This window comes from Magnolia sinica, chromosome 8 (assembly GCF_029962835.1).
Source record: "Magnolia sinica isolate HGM2019 chromosome 8, MsV1, whole genome shotgun sequence".
NCBI classification, from domain to species: Eukaryota; Viridiplantae; Streptophyta; class Magnoliopsida; order Magnoliales; family Magnoliaceae; genus Magnolia; species Magnolia sinica.
The window spans coordinates 23,804,610-23,814,303 of NC_080580.1; the positions used below are offsets into that span (position 1 = coordinate 23,804,610).

The 9,694-nt window shown below is 44.4% G+C and overlaps 2 long non-coding RNA genes across 2 annotated transcripts; both read left to right on the forward strand.

Moving 5' to 3' along the window:
* The first annotated feature begins 785 nt into the window (after window positions 1-785).
* On the forward strand, window positions 786-6,159 carry LOC131253096 (uncharacterized). Its single transcript, XR_009174909.1, has 2 exons — window positions 786-4,818; window positions 5,921-6,159. It is a non-coding gene; the product is annotated as an uncharacterized LOC131253096 (long non-coding RNA).
* Window positions 6,160-6,940: 781 nt separating this feature from the next.
* LOC131253095 (uncharacterized) lies at window positions 6,941-8,377 on the forward strand. Its single transcript, XR_009174908.1, has 2 exons — window positions 6,941-7,127; window positions 7,204-8,377. It is a non-coding gene; the product is annotated as an uncharacterized LOC131253095 (long non-coding RNA).
* Window positions 8,378-9,694: the final 1,317 nt, after the last annotated feature.

The window sequence follows — 9,694 nt, forward strand, 5'->3', positions numbered from 1 at the left end:
GATTGATGGGATGGGTTGTAGAGATTCTCTCGGGATTATAAATGCGCAGCGTTTCTTCAAGATAAACGCGGGCCTATATCTCCTGGCCTAGGTATCGCATCGGTGTGTAAGACGCAACGTTAGAACCGCGACGATAGCACGGTCGCTAGGGTACAAGTCTTAGGTCGAGTCGACTCAGATATATGGGATGCGACTCAAGGTCACGCGTTAACGCTATATACAGATCGCAGGTTGCCAAAATTTGATGGGGAGAATCGCGAGAGTCTACGAAACAGTACTATCAAGGATACAGGCTTTATAGAGATGGTATGGTAGCAGGTCGAGGTCACATGCGCTATTAGAACATTTTTTCGGCGTCCGACCAATGGGGTGATAACACGTGGCATGCGCTTTGGTCACCGAGTCGTGCGACGAATGATAAGGCTCCACGTGTTCAGGTGCGGGCGTCGAGGAGCCGTCCTGATTGCTGCATTGAAGGTGACATTGAATGCTATATGGATGACTTGGCTATAAAAGGGGGCACCTTAATGTTGGGTGGGGTTATTTACCCCTTTGTTCTTACTGCATTCTTCTCCCGCTGGCGTCTGGCGATTGTCAGCGCATTCCCGGTCATTTCTCCGACGTTTTCTTAGGCGGGCTATCTCTTGGGGTGAGCATTGCTCCTCAGTTCCCTCTTCGTCTTTTTATTCTTTTCTTCTAAGTTTTTGGCATCTTTTGGGCCCACAACCATGCCGGAAACTTCAAGTCAGCGAGAGGGGACCCCTAGTCGTGATGGTGGTTCACCTTTGATGATGATGAGCAACAGGGATTTTCGGGCTTCCCATGCGTTGCGGGTGGTTGAGCTGTAACACCCCGTACTTTTTAATACTCGGGTGTTACCACTTAAATCAAATTTAGCACAAGCACGTGTAAGAACATAAAAAGAAAAGAAAAAATCATAATCCACACATCGCTTACTTACCCATGATTCGCCCTCCTTAACCAGCTCATTCGAGCTCAACCTTCCCTTGAATGGCCCTTGACTTCTCAGCAGGAGATTGTGCCATTAATGATCATTCGACTCGCAATCGAGGTGCATGACATCGCACCTAAAATGCCTCAAATCGAGTTTGGCCCTACATCAATGCAAACAATTTTCATCATAACCATACAATAAGGCCAGTCATGCAATCAACATCAAGGTCAGCCCATCCATTTAAATTATTCATCATAATCTTCATCCATGAACCACTACACCATTAGGGGAAACATTGGATTAATCACCGCACATCATGGTCAGATCCACGACTCTAATGGGACGAATAGTCATTTAATTGAATAAGTTAGCCATTAGGTTATCATCAATCTTAGGACGCAAGATCCACCATTCATCAGGGCCTAAAACACTTGGGACACACTAATCGACTATCGGGACTTCACTTAAAACACGCACTAGGAACCTTTGTCAGCAATGATTAAACTTGATAACATCCAACCGTTGAATGAAATCCCCACTTATATATTAAACAGTCCATCCGTTATTATTCGAGATGGACCACCACATCGTTAGAGAAAACTATTTTAGGCGACTTGATCACTAGACCTAATGGTGATTTTCACCTAAGCTGGGCTAAGAATCCTGGGAATCATCAAATGATCGTTTTGGAATTAATCTGATCCGTCCATTAGGCTCATAACGAACCATTAGATGATATGCACTAAGTGACCACCTAACCCACAAATTCTAGAACCATTGGTGGTAAAAAAAATTGATAGAATCTGACCGTTAGATTGACGTAGCCCAACAATTGAGGTCCCGCCACCTGATCAATGGACCTAGGCTATCAGGCCACCACTTCACCCGTTGAATCTTATCTAGGTAGGCCCCAAGACCCTTAAAACAGTGGATGATCAGATTGAACGCAATCTGGCCAGCAGATCGATGAAAACTTACAATTTAAAGATGAAAATCCAAGTTCATGGCCCACCGGGTCGCTGCGTCTGGCTGGAAATTTGTATGATGATTTGTTAGGAGTAGAGGAATCGAACGAACGGAGTGGATTTCGTCCAGGCACCTCAGTGGACTCCAAACAGGAGTGGTGTGCACACTGGTATTGTTGCACCAGACGTACACCGGACCGCCAGCTCGGTCAAACGTTGTTTGGCTCGAGGCTTTCCGAAAAAGAGAGAATCCTCTCTTTCTTTCCCGCCTTCAGGTTGTTTGAAATAGGGCCGTCCGTGCGTCGGATTGGTAGGCCATTATGATCGATCATCAAGATGATCGGAGCTGTCCATCGTGTGCGCCCGTCGAAGATGATCTAAACCAAGTGCTTGTAAAGCCCCACGCACATGTGTATGCATACAATAGTAGACGTAAACGGTCTGGCGCACAAGCAAAGATGTGTTTCCGGGCACGCCAAAACTAATCCGTTAAGATCAATGTGGGCCACCTAGATCCAATCCAAACCGTCCAAATGATTCAGAAAGTGGGCTCGACCAAAACCCAAGTTATTTCTCGGGTTCCTCTATACATATGGGCACACGATTCTCGGCCAAATAGGACTTGCGCACAAAAATTTCCAAAAACGGAAACTGCCATACTGCTGCCAGCTTGGCAATCCGCATGCGTCCTCATCCTCAATTCTTGGCCATTCATTAAGGGGAAATCCCAGCCATCCAGTGGCTCTCCATGTGGGAGAAGGTTTCCGCCCATAGAAAACCAAAACCACGGCCGGTTTGAGTCTTACCGGTGGTATTTTAGGCTGTTGCAAGGTAAACCAAATCCCATCCGTTCATTGCTCATCCAACAGTGCAGGAGAGCTAGGTTTCGAGATAAAAGAGAGAAATTTTCGGACAGCTGCGCCTCTTCGCAGCCTCCAGCGCCAACCCATAGAAAAACGCCCGAAACCTTCTCTCGTTTGAACCACGAGGAAACTGATGCAAAGCTCTGATCTGTTGATTTCCCAAGCTTTTTTGGCAGTTCGGAGGCAGTCCACCGACTTCATTTTGAAGGAATGAGCTGTTGTTCGAGATCCGCCATTAAAGCCTGAGCATCTTCCTCGAGTCGCACCACACCGAGTCGCGTCGATTCGAAACGAGTCCTAGTCGAGTTGGGCTGTTGTTGGTCAGGGTTGAAAGAAAGAAAAAAAGGGGAATAGAGAAAGAAGAGAGAGAGAGAGGCAGTTGGGTGGTTGCACCCTCCGAGCCGACCCGACTGGGCTGCTGACTCGAACCGAGTCGAGCTGCGTTGGGTAAGGCCGGGCCTAGTTTGGTCCAGCAAGCCTGCTGGTGCAGGTTTGAGTGAGGTAGAAGAGAAAGGAAATCAAAAGGGAGAGAAAAGAGAAGGAGAGAGAAAGAGAGAAGGAAGGGAGGAGAGAAAGGAAAGAGAAAGAGAGAGGGAATGAGTGCAGCCCTTGCACTCGCTAGGCTGCCAAGTCTGAGTTGGGCCTGTCCCAATCAGGTTGGGCATGGTTCGAGCATTGCTGAATATTCCAACACAGTAGGAGAGGAAGGAAGAAAAGAGAAAGAAAAGGGAGAAGGAAAGGAAGAGAAAGAAAGAAGAAGAGAGCATGAGTTGCCGGGTCAACTCGCCTGAGTCGCAGTTATGGGCTGTTGGAGACGGGTCGGGTTTGGAAGACTGACTCGCTGATAAGCCGACTAATGTGAGTAAGCCTCCTCTGCCAAAGCAAATAGTTGATTTAGTATAAAAATCGATGTTACCATAATTATCGTGATTATTAAATACGATTAGCCGTTAGCAAGTTACGTATCTTAGTTATTATGAATAAAACTACAACTGTTAGATATGAGACATTAGTATCTACTTATCATTCCTAAATACTCTCATTGATAGTAGATCACACTAATTGTTACCACTCTTATTATAAGGATTTCTAACATTAGGTATGTTTAACCATTAGTGGATAACCTATGCTAAAACTAGTTATTATAGACAGAGTTGCAATTACTAACTAGGAGTATTTTATCTATTTCCCTCAAACATTATCATTAATAGTATATCATAATATTTATTATCCTCAAAAGGGTTAAGGTTGTCAAGTTAGCTAAATAAAAATTTCATTGCTAGTTTAATGACGATTTTACAATTATTAACACTATCAACATGGTTACCGTCCCTACGATCATTAGGATTTTTAATATTAGGAATGAATAGCCATTGGTAAGTTAGCTATACCGATATTAGTTATTACATATAAAATAATATCATTACTAAATGCTGGTATACTGTTTTATCACTCTTTAGATCAAAACTTAATTATCGTCATAATGATTATCATTAGCATGTTAGCTAATATGAAGTATAATACTAACGCTAATAATTATCTTGTAACTATTAAGTTTAAATTATAACTAATACACCGACTAGAGTCCAAATCCTAAAAATCTAGCCTAGATATAAACCCTAGGTTAAGACCTTAACCTTAAATAGTGTGTTAAGATTTGGATCTAATCGTAAAATTTCATAATTCATGGTAGGTCAAGGTATTTATTATTATCATAATGATTATCATTATTATGCGTGCTAATATCAATCGTAACATTAAGGATAATAATTATTTTCTAACTATTAAATCGACATTGTGACTTATTTTACACTAACTACAATTTAAATCCTAAAATCTAAGTCTAGGGCTAAACCCTAGGATGAAAACCCTAAATTCCACACTAAAACCCTAAAAGATAACCCTAGCCTATTATCTTAAACCCTAGGTAGTATGTAGAACTTGGATCTAATTGTATATCCTGATTTATGGTAGGATTTGATTTTAAGGGAACACGTATTTCATAGCGATGTTGGTAGATAATGTGAACTATGAGGTGATCATTCTTCCCCTTGAGCTTTCCATTTTCCCATTAGCTTAAGTGATAGTTTTTGTTTTAATTATGATTGATAATTGTCATCTTCATTTTGTAATAACATGTGTTAATTGTTGAACTTAAATTATTATATTACATGCTTAGAATTTATCTTGCATATTTATTTCATGACTGTAGATTATTTGTGGATTGCTTGTGGGACTTAAACTGGTACATTAGTGGGAAACCCCCACCTATAAATGTACACCCATACTTAGGATGTAACTTGACCGATTTTGATTGTAATGGACCTTCGATTTAATGGTTATTGAATGATAGTTTAAATTGAATATTGATGTGGGCCTACCATCTAGGGGTTGTTGTGTCTAAGTGGTTTTTAATGATGGTCTTTTATCGCATGGTTTGATATCGGCCCTATGTGGCTTAATTTTGAAATTCACCCCAGGTGGTTTTGTTTTGGTATTTGCCCTAGATGGGTTCGATGTTTTACTTTGTGCAACCATGCGATGGTAAGCCCCATATACTAAAATATGATTAGCCACTAGTCGACAGGTTTCCATTAAACATCCTAAAGTGGTAGCCTCATGAGCCGGGGATGGTGGTATGTGACCTATACCCGAGCTGTTGGCCTACACTGGGTGATGAACCCCTCGTAGTGACCTTTGAGCTTATTAAACTGGCTGATTGTAAATGGATTAATAACGGATGAGCTAATCATTCATTCATAGCATATGGGCGATGACGGGTGGCTAATTCTAGATGTTGTAGCACGTACCTAATAGGATTTAGTTGGGGTATCGTTTCGCTAGCTCCTAGACCACCGACTATCGGCTCACTTTTGGTGAGTTTGGTACTATGCATGTACTACGTACTTTCGCTGGTAACCGGCTACATTGCATGGATTTTGCCCAAAAGCCAACTGGATGAGCATCCCCAATTGATGTGCACTCATACATCTATACATTTAATAAGACTGCATCATGTATTGTTTTGTATGCCTTGTATGTTTTTATAACTATGCTTACCTAATGTGGCGGTGTGAAATCTTGAGGAAAATTCACACTGAGTTGACCACTCATCCATCAAATATATACCCATACAGGTAGCACAGGTGGCTTAAGTGATGTCAGGTTTAAACCGATGAGGAGTCGGATACAAGTGCCAGGGATGCACGGTTATATTGCTAAGAGGAGCCACGCGGTCTTGCGGCTTACATTTTGATGTTTTCTGTTATCTCTCATGTATGTAAATCTTGTAATTGTTAATGTTGAGACATTGGTTTGTATAAGTCATTATGGGCAACCTCTTGTACATTCTAAATAAAATACAAATTTTCTGTTATGCTGACTTGTCCATTCTACGCTTATCTGTTAACTCTATTGAAGAAAAAAAATATTATATATGGGATTTGGCTCTTTATAAGTTAACACTCGGGTTTTTTGAGAAATGGGTCACATACTCGGGTCCTGAAAAGTCGGGGCGTTACATGTGCGGTCCCCGGCGGAGTGGTCAGAGGAGGCGAAGGGTACTTTCCTGGCGATAGAGGAGACTAGCGAGTCCTCGTCAAGGCAGAGGAGAGGGGGCTAATTGGGTCCATGCTGACGGAAGCCGACCTGACGTGGATCAGGTCGAGGTATCACATTCTAGATTCTGTAATACTCTGAACTCCCTCACCAAGCGAGCTTCCTAATAAGCCTCCTGTGGTCATCTTCCACGTCTCCCTTCAGTGCAGCCTTAAGCTTCCCCTTTAGAGGATAGTGAGGCGGGTGCTTGCGCACTTAGGGTTAGCTCCCGGGCAGTTGATCCCAAATGCCTGGAGGGCGTTGGTGGGGTCATTCATCTTCTGGTCTGAGCTTGACCAGCCCGAGCTGACCGTGGATGAGTTTCTCCACCTATATCAGGTAAAAGCCAACCCTCTTCATGAGGGTTGGTATTATTTTTCTTCCTGGCAGGGAACTGGCAAGGCCCTAATCACGGACATCCCGAATTTGAATAAAAACTAGAAGAACTAGTGGTTTTGAGTGTCAGGAGAGTGGGAGGCACTAGGAATTTTCAGGCTACGTTCATGCGTTCTGACCTCTTTCTCTATGCAAGGTCGGTATATCGAAACTTGGAGTTTTTTTTTTTTTTTTGCTTAATCGTTACTTCTAGTCTGACATGCGTTCTTTAGCAATTGTTCCCAAGTATCCGTGTAGAAGCTCTTGCTCGGATTGCTGGGGCTAGATCGGTGGAGGCCGACCTGAGATCTTGGAGGGAGCTTATCACGCCCGAGCTTCTGCTTAAATCATGTCTTGATCTAGTCTTGACAGGTATGGCTCTTTCTGTAGGTTACTCAGGAATTTCATTTATTTTGCTGTATTTTGTTAACTCCTTTTTCTCGTGCAGACAAGCCAAAGTCGAGACCTTCTAAGCGCAAGGCACCTCCTACTACTGAGGTTGCTTAGAAGAAGAAGAAAAAACTGATCTCCAAGAGCAAAAGGAAGGTCGACCCTTCGTCCTCTGTAGGCCGGAAGGTCGTGGATGAGATGCCTGCCTCGACTCCTACTGCCACCATTTCCGATACAGCCGAGGTGGTCGTTGGGGTAGCTTCTCTTACCGAAGCTCAGGCTGCTAGGGCCCGAGCGGTCGCGGATATAGAGACCGAACTCCCCTCACCTCAGGTGGGGGGTCCAGCTAGCGGTTGCGGTAGTGAAGGTTAGATGCCTCTCATGTCGGCTTATGCCACAATAAAGGGCCTTCTGCCTTGGGTGGATCGACATGTCCTCGATGCCGAATTCACCAGTACAATGGACTCGCTGCAAGATGGAGTTGTGGGCCAGCTGGCGAGGCTTTTCTTTGGGGTAAGTTTATCTTACTTGAGATGGTAGGCTCCTCATAGCCTTATTACTATTTTTGGCTTGGTTTGATACTATTATTTTTGCCGTACACCCCCTCCCTTCTTAACGTGCATCATGAGATGCTGCACTTCTAGGCGGAATGCAAGGAAGCGGAGGCGACACTACTGCAGAAGGGGGCCGAGGCTGAGCGGTTTCATATCGAAATCGGGCGGTTTTGTGCTAAAGCTGGGCAACTTCGTGAGAAGGTCATCCAGCTTCGTTCTCAAAATGTTGCCCTGAAAGCTTAGGAAGATGGGTCGACGGCCGAGCTGGAGGTGTTGAAGAAGATGCTTGCCGATGCCTTGGAGAGAGGCACTCGGTGGAAGTCAAACCTGAGGGAGCTGAAGCACTCCCATGATGTGAAGATGGAGGCCCAGGCGGCTATCTCTTCGGCTCGGGCGGCAGCTGTGGAAGTGTTCAAGTCCTCCAAGGAGTACATGGAGGGTAGGGATGCTCTGTATGGCCTCGGGTATGAGAAGTGCCTTGAGGACGTTAAAGGGGCGCATCCCAAGCTCGACCTCTTAGCCTTTGAGGAGGTCGACTTTGATTCCGAGGCGCCTCTCAAAGACTCACCTCCCAAACCGCCTTCTTCGGCGTCGTAATTTCTTCCTCTTACCCTTTTGTTGTAATTTATGTTTTTGCAATGTGCTCTTCATTTGTTTTTAATGAAAAGATCTTTTTTTTTGCAATGGTTGTCTTAGGTAGTTTAGTCGGTCTTGTGATGGGTAGGTCGACATTCCTTAGGTTGTGCCGAGCTTTTACCCTTAGCTGTTTTATTTTGCGAATATATAATTCTTGGTCGAGTGCTTTCGTAGGTTGGATACTTTTGTATTTTTAAAAGTATTGTCCTTACTGCAAGTCGTGCGATTCTAATAGCGGCGATAGCTCATGGCCCGACCTCTTCTTGAAGGGTCGGCCCATTCGTGAAGGTTATTCTTCCCTTGTATTGCGAGAAGCCCTTAGTAGACTTTTAGTAGGCGGAAAGTTTGTAGACATGGAAGTAGGGAGCAAACTTGTCCCGACCTCCGAATTTTTATTGCAATGGTCCCAACATTGTAAATTAAAAACAACAAGAAAGTAGACTTTGCGCTTAAGCCAGGCCGGTCCCTATGCGTAGTAGATTTTTAGATGCTCGGTATTCCATGGGTGTGGCAAGAGTCGTCCTTCCAAGTCCTCGAGTCGGTATGACCCTGGTTGGCTCATACTTGTTACTACGTAAGGTCCTTCCCAGTTCGGTCCCAAAGTTCCTGAGCCGAGTTCCTTGGTGTTTTAGAAGGTTCTGTAGAGGACTAGATCTCCAGCTTGGAACCTCCTCCTATTTACCATAGAATTGTAGAAACAGGTGACTTGCTATTGCCGAACTGCGACCTTAAGCCGGGCTTGTTCCCTTCTTTCTTCGATCAGGTTGAGATCTAGTGCCATTTGTTCGGCATTCTGTTGTTCGTCGTAGAAGCGAGTTCGAGCTGTCGGTAGCCCGATCTCGACTGGGATAATGGCTTCAACGCCGAAGGATAGGGAGAGAGGGGTTTCTCCTGTAGCCGTTCGGGCAGTAGTCCGGTATGCCCAAGGACGTGGGGGACCTCTTCTGCCCAGGATCCTTTGGCCTTCTCGAGCTTCGTTTGGAGATGATTTTTGATGATCTTGTTAATTGCTTTGACTTGTCCGCTAGCCTGCGAGTGCCGAGGTGATGAGTAAACATTCCAGATTCTGAGGTTTTCACACATGCCTCAGAATTGGTTATTGTCCAACTGTTTCCCATTGTCTAAGATGATCTTGTGGGGGGGATTCCATACCAGCATACAATGTTCTTCCAGATGAAGTCCATAATCTTCAGCCTCGACCCATTTGGTGAAATTATCAACTACGACAAATGCGAATTTAGTCTGCCCTTTGCCAGTTGGTAAAGGGCCGATGATGTTGATTCTCATTGGGTGAACGGCCATGGTCCGGCCATAGGAGTTAATTGCTCGGGAGGCTGTCGAGGTATTGTCGTGAATCGT